Genomic DNA, 18183 nt, shown 5'->3' on the forward strand with positions numbered 1-18183 from the left:
GCAGTGCGCTTTACAAGACACATACGAACAATTGTTACTTACCTGTAAACAGGTGGTTCTCCAGTATTGGTGTCTTTCATAGATTCACATGCTTGAATATTCCCCGTCGTCGGAGTGGGAGTCCCACGGTAAATAAAATAGCAATATATACATATATATATAGTAAAATATATACATAAGTAATCATATAATTAGTGCATATAGGTGTAAAACACACATAGTGTACCTATAAGAGAAAAACTCCATAGGAATACAATGGAGAGAGACAAAAGACCTTTGTAGTCTATCTCTGTCATTATGTAAGTCCGAACTCCAGCCAATCAGGCGTCAGCCCCTCTCTAGAACCTTCTCCTCAGAGCTTCTCACCTCAGATTTTCGTAGCACAAGAGTGACTGTAAAGTGCATGAGGAGAAGAGAGCCTCTGAAGGGAGGAGGGAGGGTCGCATGTGAATCTATGAAAGACACCAATACTGGAGAACCACCTGTTTACAGGTAAGTAACAATTGTTCTTCTCCAGTATTAGGGTGTCTTTCATAGATTCACATGCTTGAATATAGAATAGCTAGCAGTAACAATCACCATTGTTTCCATGCCAAATAGATTCAACATATATAGATAATCAATCTTCTTATGCATAAAAACAGTATTGAACAACTGTAACATTGTAAATGCATAATATATATGGAAACAATATGGAGGCGGGAGGAAGAGGCTCACCTTACTTAAAAAGATTGCGCAGCACTGCCTGTCCCACCGCAGCATCCTCCTCGCTTAAAGTTGCTAAGCAGTAGTGCTTAGTAAACGTGTGTCTGGTCGACCACGTAGCTGCTCTGCAGATGTGTTGCAAAGATACTCCAGCAAATAAGGCAGTAGATGATGACACTGCCCTAGTGGAGTGTGCCCTCACTGGAGACTGCAGAGGTTTATTTGCCCTTTGGTGGCAGAAGACAATAGCTGCCGAGATCCAGCGTGCAATCGTTGGTTTAGTAACCTGACGTCCTTTATGACAGCGTCCATAAGCTATAAAAAGTTGATCGGATTTCCTGAAAGAAGCTGTCTTACTGATGTAGAACTTAAGACACCGCTTGACGTCCAAAGAATGTAATCTTTGTTCTGCAGGTGTCTGAGGATTGGCAAAAAAGGTCTTTAATATTACTGGCTCATTAATGTGAAAGTCAGTAGGCACCTTGGGTAGAAATGATGGATTGGTGCGTAACACTGCAGCATCCGGTTTGAACTGCAGGAACGGAGGTTTGATGGTAAAAGCATGGATGTCACTGACACGACGAGAAGACGTTAGTGCCAGAAGTAGAGCTACTTTCCAAGTGAGATATTTTAGGTCGGCCTTGTGAATGGGCTCAAACGGAGGTCTCATCAATTGTGCCAACACAACGTTGAGGTGCCACAACGGAGGAGGACGCCGAACTGGCGGAAATTTCCGGAATAGGCCCTTAAAGAATTGGCGGATTATTCTTGAGGAACAAAGGGAACTTGATCCATCTTGCCGGAAACGGGAAATGGCTGCTAGAAAAACCCTTAGGGTTGCATGCGACAGTCCAGAACTGGCTAGGTGCAAGAAGAATGGTAGCAATTGCTCTGCCGTGGAATGTATCGGATGAACTCCGTTAGCAGCACACCAATGGCAGAATCGTTTCCATTTAAACTTGTACGTCCTGATTGTAGAAGGTGCTCTTGCCTGGGCCAAAATATCCCTACAATCCTGGGGGATGTCTAGGTGGGCGAACTCATGGTGTTCAGGTTCCATGCTGATAAGCTCAGTGAGGAGGGATTTGGATGACAAATTCTCCCTTCGCTCATGGTAAGCAGATCCGTCCGATGTTGCAGGAGGATTGGCTGGCATTGGGACAGGAGGAGCAGTTCTGAGAACCACGCTTGCCGTGGCCAGCGCGGGGCTATTAGGATCAGGTGGCAAGGCTGTCTCCTCATCTTCCAAAGAACCCGAGGTATGAGGGGTATTGGAGGAAAGGCGTACGCAAATAGATTGCACCAGTTTATCAAAAGGGCATTCCCTTGTGATTGCTTGTGGGGATGCCAGCTTGCGTAATTTCGGCATTTCCGGTTCTCCGGCGTGGCAAAGAGATCGAGTTGCGGACGGCCCCATAGTTGGAATATCCTCTCTAGAGTGGGTTGGTGTAACTCCCACTCGTGGGTCGACGAGGAGGACCTGCTCAGGGAATCCGCTAGGACATTGGATACTCCTGGCAGGTGGACTGCCGTAAGCAAGATCTGATGACTGAGAGACCAGTCCCAAATTCTTTGAGCTAGCCTGGAGAGACTTGGGGATCTTGTTCCGCCCTGTTTGTTGACATAGTGCATACAGGTTGTGTTGTCTGTCTGTATTAGCACTGACTCTCCTTGGAGCAAAGGCAGAAACGATTTTAGAGCCAGAAAAATCGCCATGAGCTCCAACCTGTTGATGTGCCAAGATCTTTGATGTGTGGACCATCTTCCCTTCACAGAGAGATCCTCCAAATGAGCGCCCCATCCTTCCAATGAGGCGTCTGTTGTGAGTGTTCTGTCCGGTGGCAGCGACAGAAAGGACATGCCTTCCGTCAAGTTGGCTGGAATTGCCCACCATGCGAGTGCTGACTTTATCTGATCTGTGACACATATCATGTCGTGGAAAGATCCCGTTACCTGACGCCACTGAGCATCCAGAGCTTCCTGGATAGGACGTGTCCTCAGCCGGCAATGAGGGATCAAGGCAATGGATGATGACGCCATCCCCAGAAATGATTTTAATAGTCTCACAGAAACTGACTCTCTTGATCTGATCAGAGCCACCAGTCGCAGCATCTTTTTGAGACGCTCCTGGGAGAGGAATGCCTTCGCTGACACAGTCTCCAGAGTTGCGCCCAGGAAATCTCTTTGTTGGTACGGATGAAGTTGGGATTTTTCCACATTTACGGACAGGCCTAAAGAGCGAAACACGTTCTGGCACAGAAGAGTGTGTTGTCGCAGGTGAGTGCTTGACTGAGATTTCAGGAGAAAATCGTCCAGGTATGGAAATATTTGCACTCCCTGGAGGCGCAAATACGCTATTACTGGAGCCAGTACCTTCGTGAACACTCGAGGGGCTGAGCGCAGGCCAAATGGTAACACTTTGAATTGGTAATCGTGTTGACCCACTCGAAAACGCAGGAACTTTCGATGCCGCTGTAAAATAGGGATATGAAAATAGGCATCCTGGAGATCTATAGTCGCCAGAAAATCTTCCTGCAAGAGTAAGCGCAAGATGTCTACCAGCGTCATCATACGGAAGGATTGGCTCTTTATATATTTGTTTAGTGCTCTTAGATCGAGGATGGGCCTCCACTCTCCGTTTTTCTTTGTGATCAAAAAGAACCGGGAATAAAAACCTTTTCCCTTCTGAGACACTGGTACCAGTTCTATAGCTCCTTTTTGCCTTAAAAGTCGGACTTGATGCAACAGTTCTTTCATGTGAGCTGGTGGCGGTCCGGAGGGTGGAGTGGGAGGAGGGAATTTGGTGAATTCTTATGGCGTGTCCCTTCTTCACAATGTCCAAAACCCAACGGTCCTTTGAGATGGAGGACCATTGGGAAAAGAACAGAGAGATTCGACCTCCAACCTTGTCTGTCCGGTAAGAGTCACTGTCTCTTTGATGCGGATCCTCTGTATGAGGATTTTCCTCTATATGACTTGGAGGTTTGCTGCCGTGATGTTTGCTGTTGCTGTCCATAAGAGTAACGGTTGGACCCTTGATTGTAAGGTTTGTATTGTTTATTGTCTTTTCGAAAACTTGAGGAGGTGCCGCGTCCGCGTGCACCACGAAAATTACTCCGCTGAAATTGAAGGTTTCCTAGTGATCTAGCTGTTTCAGTGTCTTTCTTTATGGACTGTAGAGCTTCATCGACGTGGCTCCCAAATAAAGACTCGCCGTCATATGCCATGTTTAAGATCATAGACTGAACCTCCTGACGAAAGGATGTAGATTTTAACCATCCTTGCCTACGCAGAACAGCCGCTCCGGCAAGCTGACGGAAACCCATGCAGGCGATGTCCACTGCACAATCGATTATTTCCGCCGATGCCGCTTCTCCCTCTTGGAGCAACTTCATTGCCTCCAGTTTAGATGGCTCTGGTAACTCCTGAACCACATCCGAGATATCAGCCCAAACTTGTCTGTCATATCGTCCCAGGATGGCCAAGGCATTAGCTGCTCTAACCACCGTAGAGGCCATAGAAGAGAATTTACGCCCTATGGCATCCATCCGACGTCCGTCACGATCCGGAGGCGAGGTGATAGAAGATGCCGGATTTTTCGCCTTACGTTGCGCTGCCTGCGTAACGACCGACTCAGGTTTAGCCTGACCCGTGAGGCATGCTGGGGTTCCTATCGGTGCCTTATATTTCTTTTCCAATCGAGGCACCTGAGCTGGCAAGGTATTCGGTGTCTGCATTAATTTCTTGCCTTCTTCCCAAATAAACTCAACTATGGGAATAGCATGAGTCTGTTTGTAGGGTTGATTCTTGAAATCATAAAGGAAGCAATCTTCCTCCCTGCGCTCCGTTGTTAACTTAAAACGGTGTGATGCCCTTTCCATCAGTTGGTGAAAATTGGCTATGTCCACTGGAGGTGAATCCCCTGTTACTATTTGTGAGGGGGATGGTGTTTGTGCCTGGTAATTGTCCCACTCCGCCATATCATCATCATTGTCATCTACATCCCCATCATCATCTGGGATTTCACCCTCTTCTGGGTCCTGAGGGCCTTCCTCTACAGGCTCATAATGAGGCAACACCCTTTCCGGAACCTGTCGTGGAGGTACAGGCGGCATCTGTGGAGCAGGATTTACAATAGGTACCGGTGGAATAATTGCTGGAATCACCGGGGTTGACGGAACCTCTGAACGTTGAGGGGATAGAGGGAACCGTTGGTTGTAGTCGTCCAACATGCGTTGGAGATTAGTAATGAGCGACAGAGGAAGAGTCGCCGTTTTATGCTTCGGAGGGGCCTGGTGTATAAATACCGGATCCTCATCCTCACTACTGACATCCTGGCACTTAATAACCAAGTCGGATGGACTTTGTGCCGTTCCGAAAGACTCCCGTAACCCCTCGGATTCCTGATCCGAATCTGTAGCAAATAATGGTGAGGGAGGCTGTGCAACTCCCAAAGGAATATTATGTTCCTGGCTCTCCAAGCCCACAGTAGGAGGTAATGGTGTCCAAGAAACTCCTTCCCTTCTTGTTTTCTGGGTAGTCGCCACACCGCGTATTCGTACCCTTACGAATGTCTGTGGGGATGTACTCGTCGACGGAGCCGTCGTCGAAGGAATGATGGTCGACGGAATTATCGTCGACGACGTCTGTGGCAACAAGATTGCCGTCGTCGGATTCGCCGTCGACGGGGTCGCCGTCGACGAGGTCGCCGTCGACGGAGCCACCGTCGACGGAGCCACCGTCGACGGAGCCGCTGCCGACGGAGCCGTCGTCGAGGTCTTCGTAGACAAGGCTTTCGTCGACGGAACCACCGTCGACAGTGTCGTCGTCGGGATCTTCTTTTTCTTCGCCGACGGAATGGGCGTCGACGAGCTCGACGACGTCTTCGTCGACGACACAGTCTTCGTCGACGGAACCTTTACCTTCTTCGTCGACGTCGAAGTAATGGGCACAACAGAAGTCACTGCCCTTGAAGAAGTGATGGTAATCGTCGACGAGGATAACGTCGACATAACGCTCGTCGACGACGAAGCAGCTGACGTCGTCGTCGGGGTCACTGTCGACGAGGTAGAAACAGCAGATCTCGTCGTCGGGAGCATCGTCGACGAGGCTGACAAAGTTTTCCCCGAGGAATAGGAAGTAGACGCCTCAGCAGCCTGAGAACAGTGTCCCATAGGCGACAAAGCAGTAGGTGAAACCACAAAGGTGGCAGTTGTCAGAGGCAAAGCCAGCTTCTTTTTCTTCAGGAAAGGAGATGGTAACTCCTGCACACTACTGCGCTTAGAGGCTGGTTGAGAACGACCAGAAAAGAGACTTTCCACATCAGAGGGAGAGTTATCCTTGTCCTTCAGTCTCTGTAGCCATAAAAGCAGGCGGCCTTCTCTGTCCTTTAGAGTTTTTGTAGAAAAAGTTCTACAAAACTTACATTTTGCCACCTCATGGTCAGGATATAAACAGTAAATACACTTACTGTGTGGGTCCTCAGAGAACAAACGCAGTTTTCCACATGAAGAGCATGGTCTAAACAAAGATTTCTTACTAGAAGACATCCTCACTGACAAAACTGAGCAGAGCTCAGGGAGACTCCCTGTCACACGACGTGCGGTAGAAAATCTGAGGTGAGAAGCTCTGAGGAGAAGGTTCTAGAGAGGGGCTGACGCCTGATTGGCTGGAGTTCGGACTTACATAATGACAGAGATAGACTACAAAGGTCTTTTGTCTCTCTCCATTGTATTCCTATGGAGTTTTTCTCTTATAGGTACACTATGTGTGTTTTACACCTATATGCACTAATTATATGATTACTTATGTATATATTTTACTATATATATATGTATATATTGCTATTTTATTTACCGTGGGACTCCCACTCCGACGACGGGGAATATTCAAGCATGTGAATCTATGAAAGACACCCTAATACTGGAGAAATTTACATCCCCTGTGCTATTTTCTGGGGAATGCTTTCTCAAAAACTAGAAAACAACCACTGAACTGAATAGCAGATATATTGTATCGATTCTAAATTTTAGAATAATTTTAAAACAAAATACAGTTTTTAAGGATAGAGAGAACTGTCTGTAAATGGCTGTTTTAAAAGGTTAAACACTACCTCTGTAAGCGGAAGCAGTATAGTGACGTACATGCAAAACAAAACAATCATATCTGTATTCATTTACCTCGTATTTGCATATTAGTTATGCGTACCTTGTTGATTTGTTCTGTTTGGGACCTTACCAGGCCCGTTCAATGTTGGTTATGTTATATGTTCCGGCTGGGGGATAGGGCATCTGTGATTGAACTTGTTACCTGTATTTACTTTGATCCCTGGTATTCCCAACCAGAGACTGATAACTAGTTCATAGGCATGTTTAAAGCAACTTGGTCCTTTTTAAATATTTTTTACATTTATTTTTATTTACTTGAGCACGTGTTTTTGTATATACATAGCACTTGCACGACACTTAACGCCATCTAAGTTGTATGACGCAGCTGCTTTTACACTCGCTCAACTCCCCTGCTAGTCCTGTCTTGATGACAAAACATCTTTAGCGCAGCCTATTAATTATGGCGGTTATTTGCTTCTTTCAATGTTTTACCTCCACTGGTACATCCGAGTTTCCCGTATTAATGGGTTATGTACGTTCATATCTTTGTGCGCTTCTCAATCTGTTTCGTGATTATATCAGATAGTTGCAACTAGCGTGTGGATTGTTGTCTGGGAGACAGTAATTATGTAGTTATTGCATGGAACAAATCTGTCCCACAAAACGGAAATCTTCTATAGCAATGCACTGTGCAGGTATATACTCCTATAGTTAGCTGTAGTTGTTCCGTTGAGTTTCCACGAGTATAATCGCTACCTCATCTCCCATGCAGCTAGTCTATCATGTCTATCTACTTACCTGTGTGTCATCGTACATGTGACTGCCCGGGGCCTGCTCGTAATTCACACTGTTGTGTAAAAATATAAAAAAGCAAAACAATGTAAAATAATTGCAAAAAAAGTAAAGAAAATTACCTGGCTATGTATGAGGCTACTTGCACGTAGCGCGCTATGTGATCAAGGCCGCAGGTCGGCGGCCAAAACGCGTCATTTGGACCATGTAATTTTGCAATAAATCAACATCAATTGGAGTCTGTGCCCATGTGATCTATCGTCTTTGGTAACATTTGAGATATTCTGGTGATATATATATATGATTATTTTCCGCTGGGATAGATAGATAGATAGATAGATAGATAGATTGAATACAAAAATAAAGGCTGCAAATTTGCAGTCAAATATCTCTGCGGTGTAAGCTTATAAAAATGAGCTTTCAGAATGTAACTAATTTTTAGTGAGCCAAATATGCTTAATTCCGTCCAAAAACTCTTTCCATAAATTTTTTGCGAGCAATTGCTTCAAATCTTGATGCAGAAAAGGCATGATCAGATCACTCTGTCATGATATTTAATTTCTCCAGAAGAGATATATTTAATTCTCTGCTGATCATTGGAGAATTAACTAACTACTCTATCCCATAGCCAAGATACTAGCCGTTTACCTGCAGAACACTAGTCCCGTAAAATAATAGAGTCTCCCAGCATGTACATTGATGGTTGCCTCCCACCCTGTTAAGCTCCTACACCTTTTGGTGCAGCCCAGTTATAATTGCTCCCAACCCATCTCTTCCTTGTACCGTTGCCTTGCGCTGCTATGCTGCTTTCCTCAGTCAACGCTTTGTGTTTTTGTCAGACCCACCACAGCTACAGCTATCTGCCCTACATTGCTGTGGATGAAGCCTTTTTTCCTAGGCTTTTAGCAATACAAAATCATGAAGTCAATATATCCTTAAAGAATTTCCTTTTGTACAGCTGTTTCCGATTCTCAGACACCCAGTCTTAAGCCAAAATGCAAAGTTCTTGGGAAGTTCTACAACTCCTAATGGGTCTTCCCACTCATAACAATGTATTCCTCTACCCATGTTGTTAGGCACTGCATATACTGAGCAAACTAATAGGCCATGATCTACCAATCATTTACAGATGGCCACTGCAACCTTGTTCTGTCCTTGCTTAACAGGTGCAGCTCACAGTTTGTGGTAGTATACAAAATCAACTATGCCCTCAGGCTATTTCGAAATCTAGTCACTACACTAGCAGCCAGCCTAAGGCAATGGTTTTAAATTACACTCAGGATACCCTGACTCCATCAAGGGATGAACAGTGCCATAAAATAGAGCATCATGTGTCATACATGTTGGTAAGGCAACATATTTAGCAATTAAAATAACTCCACTTAGCAAAATGCTCAGAAGGACTCTTTTAGTTTAGCCACTCAACACCTCTAGAAATCGCTTCTGCACACCAAAGGCACTACAATCCTGTGACCAAAGAGCTAAAAGGAAAATGCTACGTACCCAGTATGCATCTGTTCTTGGCATATAGAGCTGTAGAGCCATATGCTTTATCATAGATCACCATCTAGTGTTGGGTCCGGATGTTTGAACTTTGTTTTTGTTCTAAGAAGTCTTGGCAGTCACGAGGTAGGTGACTCCTCCTTTTGGTGATAGTGTGCATGGCATCGACTCCATCCCCAGATTGTTTTACCTTAAGGGTGATGATGGAGTTAGTAAAAGTAGTAAAGGGATGTCCATGTATAGTGTATCTAAGTAAGATAATACTGCAACAGATAAAGGTGCCCGGGGAGGCGGGTTGGCGCACATGGCTCTACAGCTAAATATGCCAAGAACAGAGTCATACCTGGTAAGTAGCATTTTCCGTTCGAGGCATATTATTATTATTAAGTTTGTATAGCGCCTGAATCACCCCCGAAGGGTTATCTCCACACTTGTGGACATACATAAGAGTGCTGGCACTATGAAAGGAATCTAGAACAGAAAAGTTTTCAGGGACTTTCTAAACTGAAGATGGTCCGGGCATTGCCTCAATGTAATAGGGAGCAGATTCCAGTACCGGGGAGCAAGATACAGGAAAGCTTTCCCGCCTGTCCTTGATTTGTTAATCCGGGAAACCTTGAGGAGGGATTTGGAACCAGAGCGCAGATCCCTAAGGGGAAAGTATTGGTTAAATTTCTCCACAAGGTAGGCTGGACCATTATCAAACACCGCCAAATGAACGATGCAGCAAACCTTGAATTTTATTTGTTTGCGCACAAGAAGCCAATGAAGCTGTTAAAGAAGCGGAATAGAAGTTGATCTATAAGGGGCATTTAATACCAGCTGCGCCGCTGTATTTTAGACTACCTGTAAGCGTTACAATAGTCAAGTCGACTCAAGACTAGCGTCTGAATGAAACTCTTCCGTGTGGAGTCTGGGAGAAAAGGAAATACTCGTCCAAAAGACTAAACACATGAAAACAGGAGCTAACCGTGTGGGTCACATGCTCCTTCATGTTCAAGGTCTGCTTATTACGAACCCCTATGTTTTTTACTGATGCTTTTGGGACGGGAGAGACACCCAACTTCCCTGGCCACCAATCTGGTGTCCACAGCAATGAGGCCTCCCCGAAGAGCATAATCTCAGTCTTCCCGGCATTTAGTTGTAGGAAGTTGTTACGCACCCACTGGGATATTGCTAACATGCCGGAAGAAAAGAGGGTCTGAGCAGTCAAGGATTTGTTAAAAGAGAAGGTAAGCTGGGTATCATCCGCATATGATATCGGCATGAACCCATACGTCCTCAGAAGGTCTGCCAAGGGAGCAACATAGACATTAAATAGGGTGGGACTTAAACAATAACCCTGAGGCACTCCCTTGGTCAGCTTCTTGGTCTTAGATCGTATAGGTCCCAGGTTAACTGTCTGGAAACGATTAGAGAGGAAACTTAACTGTAGATCATATGCTTTAGTATAGACTATACAGCAGTTATCTCCCAAGCAGTGGTTAACATGTATCGGTTGCAATAGTGTTCTTAAAACTGCCTGGCCCACACTAGCTTGATGTTTTGCTAACACATCTACACAATAGTGTTTTGTGAATGTGGGTGGTGAAAACCATGTTGCAGCCTTGCAGATGTCATCAAAGGGTATGTTCCCTAAGACTGTCATGGAATCCCCTAGTTTGCGTGTAGAGTGCGCCCTAGGGGGAATTGTTAATGTGCGCTTAGCTTTCATGTAGCATATTTGGATGCACTTAACTATCCACCGTGCAATACCTGATTTTGATGTGGGATTGCCTTTATGCGGGGGTGGAAAAGCAACAAAGAGTTGTTTAGTTTTTCTAAAAGATTTAGTTATTTCAATGTAATTTAGTACAGCTCTTTTTACATCCAATGTGTGAAGAGCGCGTTCTGCTAATGAGTCTGGTTGAGGGAAAAAAACAGGTAACTCAACAGACTGTCGATGAATAATAAACGTCAAGAGATTTCTCGGATAAGTATCACTTATTTGGTTTTATTTGTATTTCTGTAGATAAAGTGCAGTTATAAATTTTGGAAAGAAAAGCCTTTTCTTTCCAAAATTTATATCTGCACTTTATCTACAGAAATACAAATAAAACCAAATAAGTGATACTTATCCGAAAAATCTTTACGTTTATTATTCATCGACATTGATCAATCAAGAAGGCACTACCCTCTATCTTTCCTCAAACCTTAACTCTATAATGGCTCTTGGGTGTAGCCATTTAAGAGGATTGTGCCACAATTAAATTGGGCCCCGACAACTGTAGCGCCGAAAGTCCAGAAGTTTCCACCCAAACAGTAACTCAAACTCAACAGACTGGTTGAGATGAAATACAGAAATAACTTTAGGTACAAATTTGGGGTTAGTCATCGGAACCATTTTATTTTGGTAAATTTGTAAAAATGGTTCTTGTATAGTTAGTGCCTGGAGCTCAACTACTCCTCTAAGAAATGTGATGGCTATAAGGAAGGCTACCTTCCAGGTGAGAAATTGTAGTTCACATTTGTGCAATGGCTCAAACGGTAGACCCATGAGTCTTGTAAGGACTATATTAAGATTCCACACTGGAGAGGGTGGAAGTCTAGGAGGAATTATTCTTTTGAGTCCTTCCATGAAGGCTTTGATAGCAGGCACTCGAAACAAAGACAAGTGTTGTCTGTTTTGTAGGTACGCAGCTATTGCAGCAAGGTGTAAGTGTATAGATGTATATGCTAAGTTATAACGCTGCAGGTGTAACAAATAGCAAATTATGTTTTGTATGGAAGCATCTAGTGGATTGATTTTATTGTTTGTACAGTAATTTACAAATCGTTTCCACTTTGCTGTATAGCATGCTCTAGTGGTAGGGCGTCTAGCCTCTTTAATGACGTTCATGCAGTCTGGCAGAAGATTAGGTTGCCTAACTCTATGATCTCAAGAGCCAGATCGCAGGGTTGAGTTGACTGGGATCTGGATATCTTACCTCTCCATGGTTCTGAGTGAGAAGCGTGGGGGAAGAGGAGTCGTTTTTGGTGAGGAACTATTGATAGTTCCAACAGGGTTGTGAACCATGGTTATCGAGCCCATGTGGGAGCAACTAGGATCATTGTCAAGGAATATTGTTTGAGCTTCCAAACCAGTGATGGAATTAGAGAGGTGGAAAAGCGTAAGCAAATTTTCCTGACCAATTCATCCATAGCGCATTGCCTCTGGACAATGGGTGAGGATACCTGGACGTGAAGCTTGAGCATTTTGCGTTGAGGTGTGTGGCGAAGAGATCTATTTCTAGGTGGCTCCACATCTGGAAGAATGGGAAGAGAACTTGAGGATGTAGTTCCCATTCGTGGATCTGTTGTCTTTGATGACTGAGCAGATCTGCAATCTGGTTGTTTACTCCTGAAAGGTGTTCTGCAAGGGGATATATTTTTTGAGGTATGGCCCATCTCCATATGCTTTGAGCTAGTTGTGAAAGCTGTAGAGAGCGTGTCCCCCTGTTTTTGTGTGTAGTACATTGCTGTCATGTTGTCTGTACAAACAAGGACAGCTTTGTCTACTAGATGCAGTTGAAAAGCTTTCAATGCTAAGAAAATTGCTAGTAGTTCCAGATGGTTTATGTGGAGTTGTTTTTGTTGTAGGGTCCAAAACCCCTGAATGGTATATTTTTGAAGGTGAGCTTCCCAATCAGTGAGCGATGCGTCTGCATTTAGCACTATCTGTGGAAATGGGTCCACGAATTACCACTTTGGAAAGGTTTTGTCTATTCCACCACTGCAGAGAGCGATGGGTGCGGCCGTCCACCAACACTAGATCTGTTAACTGACCTTAAGCCCGGTTCCACTGACGTGCTAAGCATTCCTGTAGGGGACGCATTTGATGTCTTGCGTAAGGAACTACTAGAATGCAAGAAGCTATCATGCCGATTAATTGCATGAACACTCTGGCTGGTAATGAGCGTTGAGGCTGAAATTGTGATATCAGATTTTGCATGTTGCATATCCTGACTGGGTAGGGGTATGATAGAGCTTTGCAAGTGTCTATTGTGGCTCCTAGGTATGCTTGTGTGTTGGATGGGTGGAGACGAGACTTGGTGAGGTTTACAGCGAATCCCAAGTCGTGAAGCAGCTGAACTGTCTCGTGAGTGTAGTGTATGCAGCTATGTTGTGATCTGGCTTTTATTAGTCAGTCGTCCACGTAAGTAAAGACGTGAATGTGTGGTCTTCTTAAATGAGCTGCGACTACTGCCAGACACTTGTTGAAAACTCTGGGTGCTGTAGTTACCCCGAAAGGGAGAACTTTGAATTGGTAATGTTGTCCGTCCACCATGAACCAGAGATATTTTCTGTGAGCCGGGTGAATGGGAATATGGAAGTAGGCGTCCTTTAAATCTAGGGTGGATAGAAGGTCGCCTTGCTAAAGCAATGGGAGCACCTGTTGGAGGGTGACCATGTGGAAGTGGTCTGACTGAATGTAGAGCTTTAGCTGTCAGAGGTCTAATATAGGCCTGAAAGAGCCATCCTTTTTTGGAATAAGAAATAGAGGGAGTACACTCCGGTCCCTTGATGATGTAATGGGACTGGTTCTATCACGTGTTTTTGCAACAGAGAGAGAACATCTTGTTTTAAGAGGGTGAAGTGTTCTGGTGACATTGCACATTCTCTTTGAAGAATAGTTGGGGGAGTGCAGGTACGTTCCAGGCAATAACCATACTGGATAATTTGTATTACGGATTCGGATTCGTATTACGGATTCGGATTGACTCGCAAAAATACCGGTAGAACACGGGGGTCAAAGGGAAAATTTAAAGACCTGCACGGAAAGAATCCCCTAGTATCTATATCTAAACACAACAAGAAATCCGTGGGTCTGAGAAGGCTATACTAATTGTTCAAAGCTACAGAACCGAATGCTATAAGAAAACATAAGTCCTCATAAAGAGGATGAAGTCCCATCACCCACCGAAGTGGCATGCTTCATCATCTGGGGCCTCCTCTTAACCACAACCTGGTGTGGTTAAGGAGCTACAACTCCTGGAAGGATAAGGAAGGAGGAGCTCGCGGATGTTTTCTTGACCTTAACACCCTAATAAGGCCTAATTAAGCAGAGATTAAAGCTGCCTAACGTGTGGTGAAGTAACATGGAAAGTGCAGTGTAAGTGAATACTCGGTTAAAATTGACTATCTAACGAAAAATATGTTTATTCAATATCCTTAGATGTCAAAAAATAAAAAAGTGGTCGACATGTTTCAGCCATTAACGATCATATCTTGTGATCATGGCTTTCTTCAGGACCAGATGTTACTACTGCAACATTTGCAACAACAGGTGTAAAAAATCTAAACCGGAATAAAATCAGAACGATACCTCCGGCAGATATACCCACTCAACTGATGGTAAGTAGAACTGCAGGGGTTCTTATGAAGTACCTGTGCAAGACACAAGGGAAAAACACAAGAACAGCATATTAATATAGCAAGGGGATAGTGGGTAGAACAATTAGTAACTTTAGACAGTCAGTGCCAGTAGGTATACCGCTGGCCAGCTTACCCGTCTTGAGTCGGGGATAGTCGCCTACACTCCTGGTAACAACTCAGGGCGTGAGGCAGCGCTCTATTAAAACAAATAAAAACAAAAACAAACTGGTATAGGAAAAGATCTCATGGGTGGTATAGTGATCTTCAAACCAATACAATTCGAATTAGGCTGCAGCGCGTGTGTATCAGGCAACTCTTACACAATAATAATACAGCTGGAGTAAATGTGCCCCCCCAATCGCACTCACAAGAAACTACAAATCTATCTGGCTCAGAGGGAATGATAAAACCAAGTGGGGCACAGAAATTGTAATCTCCTGTATGGTGCAATCTCAAGACTACGCCTTATGTTCACCAATAGACAGTGAGCTAAACAGTGAGCGTGGAGACGCGCAACGTTTGGCCAAAACTTCAAAAATACTAAGAAGATGGCAGAGCTCGCTACGGGCGGACTCGTGGCTGTCTATGTACATGGACTATAACCTATATAGCCATCGGAGAATATACAATATGAGTGAAGCACAGAGAACGACAATGCGGGGCATGCTGAAGACTGCGCATTGTGGTATCTAATAGGAAGTGAGCTATGCGCTAAGCGTCTTATGCTTGAATAAAAACGCATAACATTCTGTAAATCACTAGGCTGCGGAATTACCAAATGTGGGGTTGAATGTTCCATTTTGGCACCTGCCTCATTTTCTTCCTCGCCTTGTGTCCTCCAGTGAGTCCCTAATTGGATGGGCAAATGTTGCCTTCTTTATGTTCGGTTTCAAGTCTAGTGTCTTTTGGCGCTTTGATTGATTTCCTTGCTAATGATGTGGCATTAATGTCAACTCGCGATCTTGTGAGGGTCGCGTTTCGGACATTATACTATTACTCTCGCGTCCAGAGACATGCTCCAGTTGAGACGCGTTAGTTCCTGTATATTTTTGTTAAGAACGCTTTTTGACTACAAGGTCGCTCAATAGCACTCCTTACACAGGTGTTATTTTTTGCCATGAATCAGTAGCTGCGTTACGTATTTTGCTTTCATTTTACTAACGTATGCACCTTTTGACTACATTTCCCAGAAGGCCAGAATTTTGAATAAGTCTCGTAATTTGGCCATGTGACACTTTCCCTTTCATGGCCCCGCCTTCCAGGATAGCTTCCGGGTGTTTACTGGCTATATGTAGAAGTGACAGACACGACTCCAGTACCGCTCGGTACAACCAGGAAGACCGTCTGGAGTAGCGACGGCCAGGTAGGCTTTTGTCCAAGTATGCTGCTTGTCATGAGTTCGCTCACAGCGAGCTATTGTATTGCTATGTCTTTGTTTAGGCTAACTTTGGCGCGTTGGCATTTCAGCAAGCGATGCATATGATTTAGCTCGTTCTTTCCTTGTTAGAGTCTGTAATGCTTAGTCCCCAGCTTGCACTTTGCGGACGTTCGCACCTTTTGCGCCTCACTTTTATCGAACATTGCCTGTTGGCTGGCCATTCCGCAGCCTAGTGATTTACAGAATGTTATGCGTTTTTATTCAAGCATAAGACGCTTAGCGCATAGCTCACTTCCTATTAGATACCACAATGCGCAGTCTTCAGCATGCCCCGCATTGTTGTTCTCTGTGCTTCACTCATATTGTATATTCTCCGATGGCTATATAGGTTATAGTCCATGTACATAGACAGCCACGAGTCCGCCCGTAGCGAGCTCTGCCATCTTCTTTGTATTTTTGAAGTTTTGGCCAAACGTTGCGTGTCTCCACGCTCACTGTTTAGCTCACTGTCTATTGGTGAACATAAGGCGTAGTCTAGAGATTGCACCATACAGGAGATTACAATTTCTGTGCCCCACTTGGTTTTATCATTCCCTCTGAGCCAGATAGATTTCTAGTTTCTTGTGAGTTAGATTGCGGGGCACATTTACTCCAGCTGTATTATTATTGTGTAAGAGTTGCCTGATACACACGCGCTGCAGCCTAATTCGAATTGTATTGGTTTGAAGATCACTATACCACCCATGAGATCTTGTCCTATACCAGTTTGTTTTTGTTTTTATTTGTTTTAATAGAGCGCTGCCTCACGCCCTGAGTTGTTACCAGGAGTGTAGGCGACTATTCCCGACTCAAGACGGGTAAGCTGGCCAGCGGTATACCTACTGGCACTGACTGTCTAAAGTTACTAATTGTTCTACCCACTATCCCCTTGCTATATTAATATGTTGTTCTTGTGTTTTTCCCTTGTGTCTTGCACAGGTACTTCATAAGAACCCCTGCAGTTCCACTTACCATCAGTTGAGTGGGTATATCTGCCGGAGGTATCGTTCTGATTTTATTCAGGTTTAGATTTTTTACACCTGTTGTTGCAAATGTTGCAGTAGTAACATCTGGTCCTGAAGAAAGCCATGATCACAAGATATGATCGTTAATGGCTGAAACATGTCGACCTCTTTTTTATTTTTTGACATCTAAGGATATTGAATAAACAAATTTTTCGTTAGATAGTCAATTTTAACCGAGTATTCACTTACACTGCACTTTCCATGTTACTTCACCACACGTTAGGCAGCTTTAGCCTCTGCTTAATTAGGCCTTATTAGGGTGTTACGGTCAAGAAAACATCTGCGAGCTCCTCCTTCCTTATCCTTCCAGGAGTTGTAGCTCCTTAACCACACCAGGTTGTGGTTAAGAGGAGGCCCCAGATGATGAAGCATGCCACTTCAGTGGGTGATGGGACTTCATCCTCTTTATGAGGACTTATGTTTTCTTATAGCATTCGGTTCTGTGGCTTTGAACAATTAGTATAGCCTTCTCAGACCCACGGATTTCTTGTTGTGAGTTGATTGACTTCCAGACAGGTAGGAACTGTGAGAGACGTCGGCTGACAGGAGTGGAATGACCGGGGGGTAGTGGAGGGAAGTCACTGTTTGTTGGCAGGGGAAGTGGAGTGGAGTTACCTCTGCCTCTTCCCTTATTATTATTTCCTCTGTAGCCTCCTCAAAAATAACCTCTGGAGGATGGAGATTGGTTGTTATCCTTATAATCTACCCCTGTAAAAGGAGCGGCAAAAGGAACCCCTGCTAGAAGTTAATTCTAAGGCCCCCATGGACTTTGCAGTTTCTGTGTCTTTGCTCATCTTTTCTAGGGAAGTATCGACAGCTGGCCCGAAAAGATGCTCCTTATCAAAGGGCTGATTAAGTATGGAGGACTGTACCTCCTGCTTGAATCCAGAGATTCTAAGCCAAGCGTGTCTGCGCAATAGTAGGCTAGTGTTGATGACACGAGATGCTGTGTCTGAAGCATCTAGTGCGCATTTGATGGAAGTGTTGGTAATTAGCTTCCCTTCTTGAATGAGGTCGTTAGCTTTGGTTTTATACTCATCTGGCAGATGTTGCATGAGTTTTTCCAACTCATCGTAGTGAGCCCTATCGTAGCATGCAAAGAGAGCTTGAGCATTGGCAATATGCCAATGGTTAGCCGCCTGCGAAGCTTTCCTAACTTTTCATGTTGGTGACACACTTTTTATACATTCATCATTTTGAGAAACGGTAATGTGAGCAAGCGCAGTGAGCGAGCCCGAAC

At 44.4% G+C, this 18183-nt stretch overlaps 1 protein-coding gene across 4 annotated transcripts in view; it reads right to left on the minus strand.

The window, feature by feature from the left end:
* SLC25A18 (solute carrier family 25 member 18) overlaps positions 1 to 18183 on the minus strand; it is a 284586-nt gene that overhangs the window by 86571 nt on the left and 179832 nt on the right. The gene's annotated exons all lie outside the window — the stretch shown is intronic.

Source organism: Triturus cristatus, chromosome 4_1, assembly GCF_964204655.1.
Source record: "Triturus cristatus chromosome 4_1, aTriCri1.1, whole genome shotgun sequence".
In the NCBI taxonomy this organism is placed as follows: domain Eukaryota; kingdom Metazoa; phylum Chordata; class Amphibia; order Caudata; family Salamandridae; genus Triturus; species Triturus cristatus.